At 39.5% G+C, this 20,416-nt stretch overlaps 1 protein-coding gene and 1 pseudogene across 2 annotated transcripts in view; both read right to left on the bottom strand.

Moving 5' to 3' along the window:
- The window catches only part of PLXDC2 (plexin domain containing 2), a 455,689-nt gene that overhangs the window by 148,662 nt on the left and 286,611 nt on the right, over positions 1 to 20,416 (bottom strand). The window lies entirely within an intron of this gene.
- On the bottom strand, positions 3,300 to 5,254 carry LOC122473916 (annotated as a pseudogene).

The following is a 20,416-nucleotide window of genomic DNA, read 5'->3' as shown; positions in this document are numbered from 1 at the left end:
GATTCCTCTGAAGGATACACACCATTTCAAGGCTTGCAAACGGAGGGATTACCTGCTAATTTAACCATGAAACTGGATTTGTAGCTCTGCCCCAGATAAGGTGAGGATGCACAGACACACATAGATCAACTACTCTTCAGGGAACCAGAAAAATCACGCCCAGGGTCACTTATTCCACGCTGTCTTGTCATCTTCTGAGGTCTAAAGAAAACCTTAAGTAGAGGCCAGTGTATATGACAAAGGCATTAGTTTCCTGCTGACGATGTATTTGTCCGCGGCATTAGTATTTCACAAGTGGTATATAAAGAGACACAGCAAATACATTCCATGTTAAGGATTTTCTTTCCAACTTCCACGCAGACCTCTCTTTGGAATAATCTAAGGCAGCATAAGTATTGACATAATGTTAGATAAATACAAGGCAATGAAATCTGTATACTTAAAAATCTATGAAACAGAACTATATAAATGTTACACTCTTACAGAAGTCTTGTTCTGAGGGTTTCCAACCTAATACAGATGACCAAACACGAGAGCCAAAAAAGCTGAAAAGGTCACTAAAGATCCCCTCGGGAGATTCTCCCACTGAATTGGGAGGTAATGGAGAGAAAAACATGGAGTCAAACGCAGGGGAAGATTTCTTTTTCAGGAAAAGAGTGATAGAGACTATTCAATGAGCAGCGGAGCTATTCAAAATCCAAAGTCAGCATAGGGGACTAGTGAAAACAGAATCTGAACTCCCCTTTTTTTCATAAGTGAACCTTTTAAGTTCATACCTCCATATTGTTCAGTAACTGAAAGACTCAGTGGAGACCGTCAAATAAAATTCTAGTGATAATCAGAAGGTTGTGATAGAGAATTAGAAAACATGTAAAGGTGCATGCTAGGATCTGTGAACTTTCTAGATATCAAATTCTTGTCAGATTATTTGCCACCTGGGAAAATTCACTTTGTTGTGAGAGAGGGTAAGCATGAGATTGGCACTCTGGGACCTCACGGAAAATTTACAAAGACAGTTGGTTGTTCATTCCGTTTTTAAAAAAAAATTGTGGTGAGAATGCCTAACATGAGATCTACCCCCTTAAAGTTTTAAGTGCACAATACAGTAGTGTTAGCTAGAAGCATAACATTGTGCAGTGGATCTCTAGAGCTTATTCAAGTCGCATAACTGAAACTTTTCTAACCAGTGGACACTTCTAACCCCCTCATCTAGCTCCTGGCAACCACCATTCTACTTCCTGCCTCCATGAGTTTGACTATTTTGGATACCTAATATAGGAGTAATCATGCAATATTTGTCCTTCTGTGACTAGCTTATTTGACCTAGCATAAAGTCCTCGAGGTTCATCAATGTTGTTGCATATGGCAGGGTTTCCTTTTGTAGGCTAATAGTCCATCCTATGTGTAGATCACTTTTTCTTTATCCGCTCATCTGTTGACGAACATTTGTTTCTACACCTTGGCTGTTGTGAACAATTCTGCAATGAACATGGGAATGCAAATGCCTCTTTGGGATTCTAATTTCACTTCTTTTGGATACTCAGAAGTGAGATTGTTGGATCATATGGTACTTCTATTTTTAATTTTTTGAGGAACTCCATACTGTTTTCTATAGCAGCTGTCCATTTCACATTCTCACCAACAGTATGCAAGGGTTCCAATTTTACTACATTCTCTCCAACACTTGTTATCTTTTTTTTTTAATAGTAGGCATCCTAACAGGTATGAGGTGATATGTCTTTATGGTTTTGGTTTGTATTTTTCTGATAATTAGTGCTGTTGAACATCTTTTTGTGTACCTGTTGGCCATCTGTATGTCTTCTTTGAAGAAATGCCAATGAAGACCTTCACCCATATTTTACATTGAGCTATTACTCTGCTACTGAGTTGTGGGAATTCCTTATATATTTTGGGTATTAAGCCCTTATCAGGTATAGAACTTGTAAATATTGTCTCCCATTCTGTAGGTTGTCTTTTCATATCACTGGTGGTTTCAATTGCTGCACAGAAGCTTTTTAGTCTGATGTGCAGTTGACCCTTGAACAGCAGTGTGGGGGTTGAGGGGCACCTAACCCCTGTCCAGTTGAGAATCCATGTATAAATTTTGACTCCCCAAGAGATTAACTTCTAATAGGCAACCGTTGACTAGAAGCCTTACCAATAACATAAAGAATTAATACATATTTTGTATGTTATGTATATATACTGTATTCTTTTAATAAAATTAGCCAATGTTAATAATATCATAAGATAAAATACATTTAAAGTACCATACTGTAAAGAATCTGTGTATAAGCGGCCCCACACTTCAAGTTCAAGTTCAAACTCATGTTGTTCAGAGTCAACTGTAGTCCCCAATGTCATGAAGCTTTTCCCTTATGTTTTCTTCTAGGAGTTTTACAGTTTCAGACCTTATGTTAAAGTCTTTGATCTCCTGACTTTTGTGTATGGCGTAAGCTAAAGGTCCAATTTCATTTTTTTTGCTTGTGGATATCCACTTTTTCCAATGCTGCTTGTTGAAAAGACTATTCTTTCCTCATTGTGTATTCTCAGTACCCTTGTTGAACATCAATTGACTGTATATATGTGCATTTATTTCTGGCTTTCTATTCTGTTCCATTGGCTACAGTCTATCTTTATGTGAGTACCATTACTTTGTAATATATATTTTTAAAAATTTTTTAAATGTTTTTATTTTTGAGACAGAGAGAGACAGAGCATGAGCAGGGGAGGGGCAGAGAGAGAGGGAGACACAGAATCCGAAGCAGGCTCCAGGCTCTGAGCTGTCAGCACAGAGCCCGACACGGGGTTTGAACTGACAGACCATGAGATTATGACCTGAGCCAAAGTTGGACGCTTAGCCGACTGAGCCACCCAGGTGCCCCGTATTATGTTTTGAAACTAGGAAGTGTGATACCCTCATCTTTGTTTTACTTTCTCAAGATTGTTTGACTACTCAGAGTCCTTTGTAGTTTCATATGAATTTTAACATTTTTTTCTGTTTCTGTAAAAAATGCAATTGGCTGGGCGACTGGGTGGCTCAGCTGGTGAAGTGACTGACTTCAGCTCAGGTCAGGATCTCATGGTCTGTGAGTTTGAGCCCTGCGTTGGGCTCTGTGCTGACAGCTTGGAGGCGGGATCCTGCTTCAGATTCTGTGTCTCCCTCTCTATCTGCCCCTCCCTCACTCATGCTCTGTCTTTTTCTCAAAAATAAATAAACATTAAAAAAAATCATAAAAAAATGCAATTGGCATTTTTCTCTAGCATTGGTAGAGATGGCATTAAGTTTGTAGATTGGTTTAGTAGTATGGACATTTTATTTTATTTATTTTTCAATGGATATTTTTATTATTTACTTAACAGATCACCAATGTTGTCTCCCTATCCCTCTACAATTAAAATTTCATCTTTTCTCCATGATGAGTAGTAAAACAAGGACAAAGTTAATCAGAATAAGCTACTTCAAAAAGAGAAGCTAACATAGCGCAGTTTCTTCTAAAAGGCAAAATAGAAGTATATGCCCTCTAGGATGCATAATCACCAAGTGATTATAAGCTACTAAGGAATTCAAATGGCATCTTGAAGGATGTAGGCAAATCCAGGGTGCAGTAAAGAGGAGCTGAGATGCTGTGCAACTGCTTAAGGGCTCCTGGCACTGCATCTCTTGGCTACTAGCTGAATCTTGACACAAGGGAAGATTTAGTCAATGCCAAGTGGAGATGTGGCAAGTGCTACACAAGAGATGTGTTGACTTAGGGGCTGTGCAACGGAACCAAAAGGCAGGAAAGTATTAAACACTTCTGAGAGCATCCACCCCAGGAAGGACTTTGCCTTCCAGGAGCTCTAAACTGGCACCACCCCCAGTGCTCACATGGCTGACTTTATCCTCTGTGTTCCATTTGGCCCAGTAAGGGGCAGTGTCTCCACCTCCTACGATGGTGATGCATCTCCTGGAAGTGGCTTTCACCACCTCATCTATGAAGGCTTTGGTTCCTTGGCCAAAAGCTTCCCATTCAAATATGCCCACAGGTCCACTCCATACAATCTGCTTAGGCTGAACAACTGCCTCAGCATACTTCTTGCTCCTCTCAGGACCAAGGTCCAAGCCCATCCCACCAGGAGGTGTGCCAGAGGCTACAGTGGCTGGGCCAGTCTTGGCATTCTCATCAAACTTCTCAGCAGTGACGAAGTCAACAGGCAAGGTGATTTTCACACTGTTCTTCTCAGCTTTAGAGATGAGGACTTTGCTGATCTTGCCTCCCTCTTCATCAACAGAGAAGAGCCAATCTCCATGTTGTTGAGCACCTTAAGGAAAGTAAAAGCCTTCCACCACCAATAATCATCTCATTGACTTTGTCCAGTATATTGCTGATTATGTGGATACTGTCTGTGACTTTAGCTCTTCCCAGGAGGACCAGGAAGGATCAGTCTGTGCTCTCCAAGGCCTTGCAAAGTGGCTCAGCTCCTTCTTCCTCAAGAAATGTCTGGCCTTCTGTGGCATGTTGCTCCCACCATATTGCTGTGGGCTCAGCAAGTCGTGCCAAAGCATCGTTGACATAGACATCCTAGCTTGGAAAGTGAAGCTTTGAAGGCTTCTATTTTGGCTGGCTCAGCTTTAACCTTATTCCCAGAAGCATCTTTTCCCTTCCCTTCTTTCTCCACATGGAGGTGGAGGTTCTCCAGCAGGATGACAGACCCGGCAGCTGGGTCAGCACAAGCTTCCTCCACTTCTGGGCCTGCATAGTCCCTCAAGAACAAAACATCTTTGCCCAGCAGAGATCTGAGTCCTGTAATGTCTGGCTCCAAAGAGTACTTGTCAGGCATGGGGACACCATCATGCCAGCCCAGATGGCTCATAAGAACAACTGACTTAGCTCCATTGTCCAAGCAGAATTGGATGCTTGGGATGGCAGCCTTGATTCGCTGGTTAGTTCTTATCTGGTTCCTCATAGGGACATTAAAGTCCACCCTCATGACTATCTACTTCCCCTTCACATCCAGCTTGTCCAGAGTCAGCCTGGTAGAAAGCAACATCTTGGCAATACAGTGGCAATGACGCTGAGAGAGCTTAAGGGGTGGAGAAGAAGGTGTCTGACATGCCCTCGAGATACACGCGGAATGCAGAGTGTCCTGGGCCACTAGTATGGACATTTAAAAAACATGAAGTCTTCCGATCCATGAACACATGGTGTCTTTCCATTTATTTGTGTATTCTTCAGTTTCTCTCACCAGTGTTTTATAGATTTTAGTATACAAGTCTTTCATCTCTTCGGCTTAATTGATTGCTAAACTTATTTTTTTCTTTCCAATGCTATTATACATAGATAAATAAATAAATATGAACATATATGTAAATAATAATAATAACAATATATAAATATAAATAGCAGAGATTTTCCTCCCTCTGGTAATCTTTTCAGATAATTTGGTATTAGTGTCTAGAAACTTTACTTATATGTGTACGTCAACTTTATATTCTGCAACTTTACTCAATTCATTTATTCTAACACTTGTGTGTGTGTGTGTGTGTGTGTGTGTGTGTGTGATCCTTAAGGTTTTCAACATATAAAATTATGTCATCTGCAAACAGAGATAATTTTATTTCTGTCTTTCCCATTTGGATGCTTTTTATTACTTTTTCTTGCCAAACAGCCCTGGATAGGAAATGTGGTGAATCACATTAACTGATTTTCATATACTGAAGCATCCTTCCATCTGAGGGATAAACTCTATTTGGCAATGGTTTATGCTTCTTTTCATGTGTTTGTTTGCTAGTATTGTGTTAATCAGGAATAATTTTCTGTATTTTTCTTTTCTAGTAATGTCTTTGTTTTGGCTTTGATATCATGGTAATGCTGGACTTACAGAATAAGTTTGGAAGTATTCCCTCCTTTTTCCATATTTTGGAAGAGATTGAGAAGGATTAGTGTTAATTCTAAAATCTTTAGTAGCGTTCACCCATGAAGATATATGATCTTTTTCTGTGCTGTGAGTTTTTTTTTTGATTACTGAATCAATTTTCTTTTTTTGTGGTTGTTAATTGTTTTAAACATTTATTCATTTTTTGAGAGACAGAGAGAGACAGTGTGAGTGGGGGAAGGACAGAGAGAGAGGGAGACACAGAACCCAAAGCAGGCTCCAGGCTCTGAGCTGTCAGCACAGAGCCCAACACGGGACTCAAACTCATGAACCGTGAGATCATGACCTGAGCCGAAGTTGGACACTTAACCGATTGAGCCACCCAGGCACCCCAGTGATTCAATTTTCTTACTAATTATAGATATGTTCAGATTTTCTATTCCTTCATGATTTAGCCTTGGTAGGGTTCATGTTTCTACGAATTTATCCATTTCTTCTATGTTATCCAATTTCTTGGCATATAATTGTTCACAGTAATTTCTTATGATCCTGTTTATTTCTGTGACATCAATTTTAATATTTCCTTCATTTCTGATTTTATTTGAATCATTTCTCTATTTTTTCTAGTTAGTCTAAAGTTTGCCATTTTTTCTACTCTTTCAAAAATCACTTCTTAGCTATGTTGATATCTCTATTGTTTCTCTGGTCTCAATTTTATTTCTGCTCTAATCTTTATTATACCCTTCCTTCTGATAACTTTGAGTTTAGCTTGTGATTTTCCTAGTCCCTTGAGATGTAAAGTTAGTTTATTTGAGATCTTTTTTAATGTAGGTGCTTAGAATTATAAACTTCCCTCTTACAATTGCTTTTGGTACATCCAATAGTTTTGGTATGTTGTGTCTTTGTTTTCATTTGCCTCAAGATATTGTGCAATTTCCCTTTGATCTTTTTGTTTGGCGCATTAGTTGTCTGAGAGTGTGTTTTTTAAAGTCCACATATCGTTGAATTTTCCAGTTTTCCTTCTTACTATTAATTTCTAGTTTCATCCTACAGTGGTTGGAAAATATGTTCAATATGAGTTCAGTCTTTTAAAATACATTAAGACTTCTTTTGTGGCCCAATATACGATCTATCCTGGAGAATGTTTCATGTACAATTTTCTTAAGAAGACTGTGTGTTCTGCTGCTGTTGGGTAGGGTATTCTGTATATGTCTGTTAGGTTCATTTGGTGTACGGTGTTATTTAAGTATACTATTTCTTTATTGATTTTCTGTCTGGATGCTACTTCCATTATTGAATGTGGAGTATTAAAGTCTCTACTATTATTGAACTGCTGTCTATTTCTCCTTAAATTTGTCAATGTTTGTTTTATATATTTAGGAGCTCTGATGTTGGGTGCAGATTTTTTTTTTAATACTGGTTATATCTTCCTACTGTGTTGACTCTTTTATCATGATATAATGTCCTTTGTGTCTTGTGACAGTTTTGACTTATAGTGTAGTTTGTCTGATATAAATATAGATGTCCCTGTTCTCTTTTGGTTACCAATTATATGGAATATATTTTTCCATCCCTTTATGTGTATCCTTAAATCTAAAATGAGTTTCTTGTAGATAGCAGGTAGCTGGATTTTTTAAATCCATTCAGTCACTCTAAGCATTCTGATTGGGGAGTTTAATCCATTTACATTTATAGTAATTATTGATACAGAAGGACTTACTATTTCTATTTTGTTAATTATTTTCAGTCTATCCTGTAGCTCTTTTGTCCATCTTTTCTTGTCTTGCTATCTGCTTTGTATTTCATTGATTTTGTAATGGTATATTTTGTTTCCTTTCTCTTTTTCTGTTGTGTATTTTCTATATGTTTTATTTTTGTGCTTACCATGGGGCTATCATAAAACGTCTGAGAGTTTTAATAGTTTATTTTAAGCTAATAACACTAATGTTTAAATCATTCTTAACAAATTTTAAAAATGAAGTAAATATGTCCTTCTTACAATGACTACAGTCTGATTCTTTACAACATTTATTGACAAAACAAACATCTCACTTTGACATTTTTGGTTTAGCTTTTAAAATAAACTAAACCAGGGGCGCCTGGGTGGCGCAGTCGGTTGAGCATCCGACTTCAGCCGGGTCACGATCTCGCGGTCCGTGAGTTCGAGCCCCGCGTCCGGCTCTGGGCTGGTGGCTCAGAGCCTGGAGCCTGTTTCCGATTCTGTGTCTCCCTCTCTCTCTGCCCCTCCCCCATTCATGCTCTGTCTCTCTCTGTCCCAAAAATAAATAAACGTTGAAAAAAAAATTAAAAAAATAAAATAAAATAAAATAAACCAGATGTTAGTTTATAAATATGTATAGTTTATTTGGAGAATATCTACAGTCCAAGTGAAATATATTTTTTTTTCTGAATCCCAAGGCAATTGTTTTAAAAAATTTAACACTGAATAAAGAAATTTATTTATCTTTCAAATTACAAAACAACATAATACCAATTGCTGGTTTAAGTAAAAGAATTAATTCCATTTTTTAAAGCAATCTGATAATAAATTTCTTTTTAAAATGTCATGAAGAATTTACTATCAAGGCTAAAATGAATAAACTTATGTGAGGGTAACAGAAAGTGACAGAAAGAATTTTAAGGCAGTTTATTACTTGTTCCATTGTGAGTAACTTAGGTTTATGTCTATCACCCACACTAAACTGAATGTTCCCCTGCGGCAGGGAATGCATTGATCATTGTTTCCTCTGCCTACTGCTCTGTGTGGCACATAACTGGTTCTCTGCAAATTTTCACTGATTTCTATTGTGTAACCAAGAGGAGGGATGTAGGAGGGCGAACAACATTGACTCCATCTTTGGTCCTCCGCCCCGTTCGTGCCCACACAGTGACTTCCCCCCTGGGCTACGTGTTCCAGGCCCTGTGGAGGTTAAGGTACGTCCTGACCGGAATGCAGGAAGGCTCGTTCTGATCTTCCCTAAAGTGGTGCACAAAAGACTCCACTTTAGATAACTAGTAGAGACCCTCTGGTGTGCAGATGGTGACCACACCACCATGCCCCTGGCTTTACAAAAGCTGGGGACTGGAGTCCAGATGAAGTGGAGAATAGCTTTGGAGAATAACCACATACTGCCTGGATCATCTGCCTGCCTGATTCCCCTTATGCCCCTATCAGCAGGTTACCCTGAATAAAACTCTGTGAAAATGAAATGGAATGGCTTGCTCTGTTCTCAGTCTTGAAGTGCCTTCTCAGCCTGGAGGATACATTACGGACCCTCCACCTTCTAACAAGGGAGAGTAATAAAAGTACATTTTACTTTAGTTCTGGTAGAATTAGACTCCCTGGTGAGGGAATGACAGCATACAAGGAGCCCATTGAGGAGCCAGAGGTGACAGGAACAACCAGGTGTGAGGCGATATGGAACCTGACTGTTGGCAGTGAGAATGCAAAGAAACAGAGTCTGTGGGGGGGAAAAATGAACAGAGCTGATAGAACAGGAAAAAAACAAAACAAAACAAAGGTAACTAAAAAAAACGTAGATTCTGCAAAACTGGAAGAAACATGTACCGATTGATGAACATGGGAGGAAGATTTAGGAGGAAAGACAACGAGGACTCAATATGGAAATTCCAGCAGCCAGCGGTGTGGAAGCAGGATGAGAGGCTGGGTGTTCCAGTGGGCGGTGTGCAGAGGAAGGCCAGGGATAGGCATGCTGGAGCCAGCCTTCAGGGTGGATAAGCCTCAGCATGGGAAGGTGCACAGGAGGCCAGAGAAGGAAATACACCAGGTGAGATGTTGTTGCAGAAATCCAAAGGGGTGATGATCTCAAAAGAGGAAGAGTTTACAGTATGAATGCCACCACTGAGGTGAAGGAATAGAATGAGTATTTCTGATCAGGCCATTCTCTCTTATTGATTATGATAAAGATCACAGGAGAGAGGACTGATTTACGCTGCAAGGTGATAGTAAAACACCTCTGAGTGGCATGGTCTGTCATTCTACTGGCCTCCTTGACCCAGCGCTAATTTATCTGTCCAGTTTTCACTCCAGGGTAGGCAAGGTCAGGTCTCCCTGCATCGTTTTTCAGTTTCTTTCATCTTTGTACCCCCTCCTGGAGAGCCCTTCTTCTGCATAAACTACACCTGTCAGAGCTGCATGTTCTCCAGCTTTATGTTAAACACTTCTTCCTCAACAATCTCCATCCCTGCTAGGCAGATGTCTCGTATTTCTTTGAACTTTCATGTAAGTTTTCAATTTTCCCACAGACTGAGGATATTTTTGGTATATATTTACATATATATTGGTATATATTTGGTATAAATATATCAAACATAGTACCAAAAATATATACCAAATATATATACCATATATATATTTGTTTCCTTTCCTAGACATATGAATTTCCCTTTGAGGAGAGAAAGGTTCAGACTCAGCATTTGCTACACCTCTATGACTGCTTGGAAAAGAAAACTGTGCTTTGCATAGTTCGTTCATCCCCCACCCCGCCCCCCTTAGCAATCTGAGGGTTGACTCAGGTCAAATGCTGTTTTGGGGGACCAGATACAGCAATGAAAAGATGGAGAGGCTCCTGCCCTCTGGGAGCTTACTTTCCATGCATTGGCATTACATTGACTAGTTAAGGATCTTCTGAGTTCTAAAGATTTATTATTCTAGGATCATTTCCTAATTAGAGTAGTATTTTAAAAATATATTTAAATATTCTCCATTGAGGGGTGCCTGGGTGGCTCAGTTGGTTAAGCGTCCAACTCTTTTTTTTTAATGTTTATTTATTTTGAGAGACAGATTTAGAGCATGAGGGAGATAGAGAAACCCCAAGCAGGGTCCACACTGTCGGTACAGAGCCTGATGTGGGGCTCGACCTCATTAACTGAAATCATGACCTGTGCCGAAATCAAGAGTTGAACGCTTAACTGACAGAGCCATCCAGGCTCCCCAAGAAACTGCTTCTTCACTCAAGAAATAACAATAGCCAATATGCTCAAGTTGTCAATTTGTATGGAACATTTAAAACCACTACATGACAGTGACTCACACTGAAGACAGCAACATTGTACTTTATAAAAATAATGCATTATAAAAAATGATGACACACTGTCATTGACACAATGCCCAAAACTCAATAGCTATTGCTAAGTACATCCTGGAAACAGAAGACTGAGACATATTATAATAGTAAGATTATCTAGTGTAAGCAGAAATTTGGGAGAATATGATATTCTATTTCATAAAGACAAACAAATGTAAATATTGTAACATCCCTGAGGGTAGGGGTTAGTCATCATAGATGGGAATTCCTCTTTTTTTTTTTTTTTAAAACTAGGTAATTTATTGTTCCAGGGTTAGGAAAAGTTCAAATTTTTCTTTTTGTCCACCAGAAAACGATCAAGATGATTTCTGATCTCAGTTCTGATCGAGCTTTTCCTCCTTTGTATATAAATAAACAAACACAAGAAATCCTCAATACATAGAACTTCCTCATGATTGCATTACAAAAATCTTAAAAAACCCTCAGCCTTTTTTTTTTTACCCCTCAGCATTTTTTTTATCCACCTGTGATCTGAACTTTGCACCTATCACAAACTTGATAACCAATGAATCTTTCTAAAAACAAAACAAAACAATAAAACAAAACAGGTTCTGGAGATCTACTGCATTTTAACACAGGGCCTATTTTAACATAGGGCTTATGGTTAAAAATACTATATTGTCTACAGAGAAAAAACTGGGGTTGCCAGAAGGGAGGGGGGGTGTGGGGAATGGGAGAAATAGGTGAAGGGGATTAAAAGGTACAAACTTTCAGTTAGAAAATAAATAAGTCACAGAGATGAAAAGTGTGGTCCAGGGAATATAATTAATATTGTAATAACGTTGTATGGTGACAGATGGTGACTAGATTTGTCATGGTGAGCACTGAACAATGTAGAGAATTGTTGAATCACTGTGTTGTGCACCTGAAATAAATGGGATGCCGTATGCCAACTATACTTCAATAACACATATTTTTAAAAAGATAAATAAGTACTAGGGATGTAATATAAAATATGACTGTAGTTATATGCTTGTCTATTGTCTATTTGAAAGGTGTTTAGAGAGTAAATCCTAAGACTTCTCATCACAAGGAAAACCTTTTGTTTTTCTTTTCATCTTTTGTTTTGTTTTGTTTTGATCTCTGAACTTATTGCGGTGATCATTTCACAATATATGTAAGGTAAGATCTTAAACATACACGGTGCCATATGCCAATAATTGCCTTATGCCAATTATATGTCAACAAAACCAGGGTAGGGGCGCCTGAGTGGTTCAGTCAGTTAAGTGTCCGACTTTGGCTCAGGTCAGGAGCTCATGGTTCATGAGTTCGAGCCCTGCATTGGGCTCTCTGCTGTCAGCATAAAATCCGCTTCAGATCCTCTGTCCTCCTCTGTCTCTACCCCTCTCCTGCTTATGTGCTTGCTCTCTCTCACTCTCTCTCTTTCTCTCAAAAATAAACATTAAAAAAAAACTGGGGTAAAAAATGCCATATTGTATACTTGAAATTTTGCCAATAGGGTAGATCTTCCATTCAGTCTTCTTGCCATTAAAGAAAAAAAAAAAACAAAGAATGAACAAACGAATGAATGAGTGAGAGGAAACTTTAGGTGATGGATATGTTTGTGGCTTTGATTGCACTGACGGTTTCATGGGTGACTATTTATCTCCCAACTCCTCATGTTGTATTCATTAAATATCTGTAGCTTGCTTTAGGATGAGTCACATACTTGGGAAGCTCTAAAGGAAATAAGATTAGAAGACTGAGGATGAATGATAATTTGGGAACCTATCAAATGATATAACTTGTAGTAAAAAAAAAAAGGTGATCATGAGGTTTCCTCCAATTTTAATATTGATACTAGCCTAAACTCAAACTTCTCAAACACTGATGAACTGCTATGAATACTTTCTTACCATTATATGATTTTGTTTGATCTATCATACAGAGATTTTCTTAAATGCCACTAACATCTTCCTTCTTTCCCTCACATAATATGTATGAACTGTGTCCAGTGCACGGGACACTGAAGAGAGAATGAGAGAAACATAGGACTATTATACCTGTCCTCATTGCTTTGATTCCCCCCCCCCCATGCTCTATATTGATTCATTCTACAACAACTTTTCCTAAAAACTGCAGGGTGCCTTAGAGTTTTTAATCTGATGTAAATTCCCAAGAGGAAAATTTGGTAAATGGTAATGCCTAAATTTATTTGAGCAGGGATCCAATTTTTTAAAATTGCTGAGTGTCAGGGTACCTGAATGGCCCAGTCAGTTATGCATCCAATTCTTGGTTTTGGTTCAGGTCATGATCTAGCGGTTTGTGACATTGAGCCCCGCATCGGGCTCTGTGCTGGCAGCGCAGAGCCTGCTTGGGATCCTCTCTCTCTCTCTCTCTCTCTCTCTCCCTCTGTCTGCCTCTCCCCCACGCTCTCTCTCAAAATAAAATAAATAAACTTAAAAAAAATTGCTGACTGTCTCTGAGCCCTACAGAATACATTGTGGGAAACATCACATTCCAGGGGAAGGGGCAGGGCCAAAGGATCCAGGAATACTCACGGCTGATGTTAACCTGCTATACTCACCAATTTTTCATTCAGTGGTTATTGGTAATAAGAAGTAATCTGTCCATTTTGAGAAAGATCAATCAGAGAAACTTGTGTAACAATCAGCTTTTGTCCTAAAGAGATTTTTCTAGACCCTGAATTATGCCCTCCCCTTGGTTATGAAATAAGACCCCAAATTAAATTCTTTAAGCAAACAGATGAAACACAGATAAGATAAAGGTTTACTTCAGTGAATTTCTAAGATAATATCAAAAATTTATTTCCTACATTTCAAAGTCTGAGGAAGATATATAAGTATAGAGAATAGGGATCTAAGAAGTCTGATAAGGAGAATTGCAAAGTATTAACTTGTACCTAAAACCATTTATGAAATCTAGTAAAAAGATTAATCTAAAAGAATTACTAAAGATAATTTCTTTAGGAATAATCTCCTAGATTAATTTGTTGAATTTTCCTCCTTTTGTTCATATTCCCTGGTGAAATTGTTTTCTTTCTGAGAAATATACATTCTTACTCCTAAGAGGTAAATATCTTGAAATAATTTCTATTCTGAGGATAGGAATCCAAACAACAACAGCCAAAACACTCTAAACAGAACAAACTCTAACACTCAAAATACCCTACACAGAATGACCTCTTTCCCAAAGTGGCTTCTGTCCATCAGGAAGACTTTTGAAAGTCACCTTTACACAGTAACTCTTCCAAGAGCAGTTTCAGGACCTTAACTATGACAGTGAAGGAAGACCATGGCACATGGCTATTCTTAGGTCAGTGTTTCACAAAGGTAGATTTAATCTTATCCTGATTAAAATGAAAAACAAAACAGAAGGTTTTTTTTTTTTTAACGTTTATTTTTGAGACAGGGAGAGACAGCATGAATGGGGGAGGGTCAGAACGAGAGGGAGACACAGAATCTGAAACAGGCTCCAGGCTCTGAGCTGTCAGCACAGAGCCCGACGCGGGGCTCGAACTCACAGACCGCGAGATCATGACCTGAGCCAAAGTCGGACGCTTAACCGACTGAGCCACCCAGGCACCCCAAAACAGAAGTTTAGATGTCACCTCTCAGGTACTTATTTCTGCTTTTATCTTTCTTCTCAAACTATTACAAACTCTGTGGTTTGGTTCTTGACTCAGTTTGTTCACATTATCATTTAATAAGGTCTCACTCTGACTTTTGCCTCTACATTGGAAGAGAATTACCAGGCTTCATGGCAGCAATTACTCTGTCTGCTCAGACATTCTATTTTCTTCTAATTTAACCTATTAGTCATATGACCAACATGGTCAGATGTTAAACTTGTGTGAGGTCATCAACTGACAAATTAGTTTTGCAAAAAATAAGACTGAAGGAAATTCTTGGTGCCATAGAAGTAAACTGAGTCAACAAAGCCATTGGTCATCCAGTTTCTGAATATAACATTATGATTCCTTAAAGGCAGGAACTGTGCTTTATTTATCTGTGTCTGATGTTTAGTATAGTGTCTGATACAAAATAGCCCTCAAGAAATGTTTGTGGAATTAATGAATATTTTCAACTATTCAAGGCCAACAATGCATTTTAAATAACCATACTTTTCATGGGTTTAATTCATCAATTATTGTATAATTTAACATCCTAAAATTGAAATGAGCAAATCAATTTGTGGCAAAGAAGTAAATGATGTCCCAGGTCACATCACTCAAGAGCAGGTCAGGGATCTGAACTGAATCTGCCTCCGAATGCCATGATTTCACAGAGCACCAGGCTCTTTCTCAGAAGGTTCTTAATGATGATTAATGCGATGCCCAACTATGGTGATAGCAAAGCTAACTAGACAGATAAAGAATGGGGCATTGGGAGATCTGGTTGTTTGACTTTATCAGCGCCTACACAGTTATGTTCCCTATTTCCCTGACTTGCTCAGGAAAGCCAGAAAGAGACGGGTTGATGTGTGTAGGGGGTCGAAGGGGGGATGTGGAAGACACTGCAGTCATGTCTTTTGCTCATGGTGATCCACCTTGTGAATTCTCACAGCCTGGCTTTCCCTGCCACTCAGCATCCCTCAGGCATCCCTGCCAATTGCTTGGAGAACACATGAACTGAACTGCACAATGCATCTGGAAACTAATGACCACAAATATTTGCTTTTTTAATACACATTTCATTGATTCCTGTCATCAATGTGGATAATCATGTTTATCATAATATTCATTTGAAGTCAACAATGTTAAGATTAATTGCGAATCATTCCAACTGAGACTGAGAACACGTTTTCCTCTGGAAATGACATTAAACACTGTAGTTCATGTGTGCAGGCCAACCTAAAAATAGGATATCGATTTATGTGGCACAAATATTTGTTGCGTGTGCAACATTTCTAGAACAGAATGAAGTAGCATTAGTACAGAAAGAATGCTCGTTTCTCCATATACCAATAAAAGGTTGGTGGAGGCTGAAGTGGAACATAAGGATCATCTTATTCCCAAGGTCAGGTAGTGGGAATGCTGTTGGTACCACCCACAGCCCAGAATCAATACGACCTGAAAGCTCTTAGGACAGTGAGAAGGCAGGAGGAGTGCACAAAGTAAGAGAAGTGATTGCTGAAGAAGCACACTGTTCTCCTCCCGATTAATTATGCTTCTTTAACTTCATGTTTTTATTGCTGCCTGTGTGACCCCGACTTATTCACTCCATGAGAGTCAGTTTCCTCCTATGCTTGTTGGCAACAGAACAGCCACACTGCTGGTTTGTAGTAAATATTAGAGATAATACACCTAAAGCCCCTAACATAATGACTGGTGCCTAGCAGGCATTCTGGGAACAGTCTATCACCACTGTTACTCCTGCAACAACTACCATGATGACCACTGTTTCTCTCACCACCACGATTACTTGCTACTTGCTGGTCAACTAAAGGGGCTGACCCTAGAGGATACAGCTTGATGTGTTTCCCACCACAGCCTTCAAACTCACCCTACTGAATCTCTTCTCTTTTTCCTTGACATCTTGGGAACATGCTGTATCATTGCAGGTATTAATGAGTAGCACCATTTTTTAGGTATTAGGGTGCAGACTTAAGAACCGAAGGTCTCTACCTCATCTGGTTTGAAGCCAGTTTAAAGGTAATCCCTCACCATCCAAGCTTAGATTGGACCCGAGGCTCATGGACCCAGGGTGCAGGTGGTCTGCCCTTTTACCCCCACCCCTCTGGCTGCTTGGCTCCTATGGTCAACAGAAGCAAGACACGGAAGAACAAGGAACTGAGGCTTCTTTACAATTAGCTAGTTTTCCTTGGATCTCTCTCTTGGGTATTAGGCAGGCATGATGTCATGGCAGGTATCAAAATCCATGAGGTGAATTTACAGATTTTTCAGAAAGTTCCACCCCCTCCTCCTGGGCTCTCTCCCACTGCCATTCTGACTTGAGGGAAGCACTCTTGGGTCGACACTCCCCTGCCACTTCTCCACTTCCCCACGTCTGGTTCTCAGTGGTAAGCCCACAGACTTTTTGTGCTGCACACACCTTGTTCCAGCAGGGAGGGTGTTGATAAGTAACTCGAGCTGGGCTAGCCTTCTTGGCATCTACTGAACAATGAGAACAATGTGACTGTTGCCATATATCACATTTGCCCTTTGTCCTCACTCCCCCTGCAAACTACTTTACAGCCTCCCCTTTAGACTTCTTCAGTTCGAGTCCATGGCAAAGGAGGAACATTACATGGTTTATACTCTCCTCAGTTTTCTGAAGACCCTTCTCTCTAATGAATCAGAATCTTCCTTATACAAGCTCCTTCATACTTTGGTGTCTCTTTAGACTGTAGAACAAACAACTTATTACCCACTGTCTTCAACACTGAGAGTTGACTTTGGCCCAGAAGAATATGGTCCTTGTCTTTGCTCTTATCTACGTACACTGAAACACATGAAGGAGTGCCACGGGGTGGAGGTGAGGAAGGAGAGTGAGCATATGAACTGGCAAAGTGTTCTCTCTCACCTGCTCCTCATTTACTCTCCAAGTATGGAGCTCATGCCCTCAACAAAAGCTGCAGTGCATTTGGAAGAAGGGGAATGAAAAATTCATCTGATTCAGGACAGGTTGGAGATCATGTGGCCTACAAGAAGAAAGCAGGCTTTGCCACAGTACAAGAGAAGGAGAGTCTACCCAGAGATTCATATGTAAGGCATTTGTGTAAACTGATTCATTAAAACTAAGAAATACTCATATGGGACCTAGTTGCTGGCAGTAAGAAGTTGATAATTTCATTAGGAAAATTAAATGTTCATACAGAAAGCAGATAAAATGACATATAACAATATACATGACAGAACAGCATCATACACTGGAGAGTAACTCTTAAGGGAATTTTAGCAAGGAGCTGGAGTTGGTCCAGGAAAAATTCCTATAGGAAACTGGTCCAAAAAATTCCTACAGCAAATAGGAACTAAAGCAAGATATAAGGGATAGGAAGGCTGTTGAGTATTTTTTATTAGTATTTTAATAGCTGTTTAAAGCAACAAAAGCACTTCAGTGTAAGACTTTGAAAACAAAATTATAAAAAGAGTAAATAAAAATCAAATTTGATTCTACTACCCTGAGAAAACTACTGTTGTTAACATTTTCAACTTTGTTCCATTCTTTCTCCCTCAGAAATCCTATTACATTTCCCTAGACAATCTATTGTCTCAATATAAAAGCGACTATTGCATATTTTGTCCTCTTCTCAAATTGCCCTCCCCCTGCTCGGAACTTGTCACTCTCAGCTGGTGACTTTACTTTTTATTTCACTGAAGGAGCAGAAGCCATCAGGATGAACTGGCTTCCGTCTGAGAGGCCAACCATTCCAACTGGGCACTTTCTGCCCTGAAGGACTCTGCTCCTTCCGTTAGACATTCTAAGACCGATCTTCCCAGTTTTCATGCACACACATGCATGCGTGTACACACACACACATGCAGACACATGCCTCCTCTGATTCCACAATCCACAAAATAAAACACACTCTTCCTTTGGTTCCACATCTCTTCCAGGTGGGATCCTGCTTCTCTGCACCCTTGTACAAAATTATTTCAAAGGTTTGTTAAAAATGCCATCTCCCATCTTCACATTCCCCTTCCTCTCCAACTCCAACCACCAATCAGGTGTCTGTTCCCAGGACTCCTTCAAAGCTGTCCTTATCAGTGTAAGCAGTGAGGTCCACACTGCCTGGCTAATGCTTGACCCACGTCAAGAACTTCCAGGGCCCTCTTTTTTCATTAAAGCATTAAAAATTGTTTGATGACTGTGTTGTTACAAAAACCAATGTAACCTAGCCCACGTTCAGTATTACATATTCATTGTTACTATATTCATATTTTTTTCTTCTAATTGAAAAAAAAATGAAATTAAAACATTCCATGTGCCCTACGATATCATGGGACCTAGGTACTGTGCCTCTTGTCCCCAGTGGGTAAGATGGCCCTGAGGGTAACTTGTTAGCCCTCATCTTGCTCAAACTCTGGAAAACACTCCATGGAGTTGATAATCTTCTTGTTGATTTTGTTACCACCTCACTGGTTATTGTTCCTCAGCCTCTTCTGAGGCATGCTCCTCCTTCCTGCCTTGTCAATATTGACATAGTCCACACCTGAGTGTGGGACCCCTTCTCTGTCTATGAGAACAATCCTAGGGCCTCTCAACCTGTCCCGTGGCTTTAGAAGGTGATCCCTCCTAAACTTCTATCTCCAACCCCCATTTTCCCTCTGAAATTTGGACTCTGAAATCTTAACTCCTTATATTTTGTCTCCAGTTGAATGTTACATAGGGATCTCCAACATACTTGGACTAAAACAGAATCCCCTTAATCTTGTTCTTCCCTACTGTTCTACTGCACAATAAATAACACTACTATGCACTCAATTGCTCAAGCCAAAATCCTTAAAAATCACCTTTGACTTTTCTCGTTTCCTCATATCCTTTACCCCATTCATCAGGAAATGTTATCAGCAATACCTTCAAACCATATCCAGAAACCTTCCATTATGGCAACAGAGTAAGACAGATGGATAACTCATTTAATAAATAAAAGAGTGATTAGATTTATGAGCTTGAAGGACAGTATAAATAAATAATAATTGTAGCTTAAGGTAAGGGCTGTGCAACAGAGAAAGAGGAAAGCTGGGGAAGAGTATTCAATCACTCTCAGAGGGGTGGTGATCATTACCCAAACCAAATGTATAGCATTTTAGGGAACACGGAGTTATCCATATAAAAATAAAATATAGACATAGGATGAGGTTTAGGTTTGATGCTTAGTAACAATATGGAACACAGAATGCAGATCTGGATACCAATGGAGAACTTGTGAAATATAAAAAATGAGGAGTTCAGAGTCACATCGTGGGGCATGCTTATGTGCACAGAATGGCAGAAGAAGTGGTGACTCAAGTGCAACAGATAAGGATCTCTTAAAAGACTGGTAACAAATCAAGATATTGTTATTTACTAGAATACAAGGGAAGAAAATGCTTCATGAGGAGGAGATGAGCAGTAGAGCCCTATGCCACAAAAAGGTCCAGGAGAATTAAGGTCAGTTAATAATTATGTAAGCTGTTGGCAACTACTTGAACACTTCCATTTTGGTAATGATAAGCCTAGAAAGCAGAGTAAGAACATTAAGGACTTTTCAATAAGGCATCAATCAAAAACATTTTTAGGAGAAGAAAAAAGGAAACAGCATAGTGACTAAGGCAGGAAACTGAGTGAAACCAACATTTTCACAATTTGTGAGGTATGAAGTAGATAATGGTGGTTGAGAAGAAAGTGGGAGGGGTGTCTGGGTGGCTCAGGAGGTTAAGCATCTGACTCTTCGTTTTGGCTCAGGTCATAATCTCACGGTTTGTGAGATTGAGCCCTGCACGGGATCTGTGCTGACAGTGTGCAGCCTGCCTGGGATTCTCTCTTCCCCTCTCTCTCTGCTCC

This window comes from Prionailurus bengalensis, chromosome B4 (genome assembly GCF_016509475.1).
Source record: "Prionailurus bengalensis isolate Pbe53 chromosome B4, Fcat_Pben_1.1_paternal_pri, whole genome shotgun sequence".
NCBI lineage: Eukaryota > Metazoa > Chordata > Mammalia > Carnivora > Felidae > Prionailurus > Prionailurus bengalensis.
Note: the sequence above shows the minus strand (reverse complement) of the source record. Positions and strands in the feature narration are given on the sequence as shown.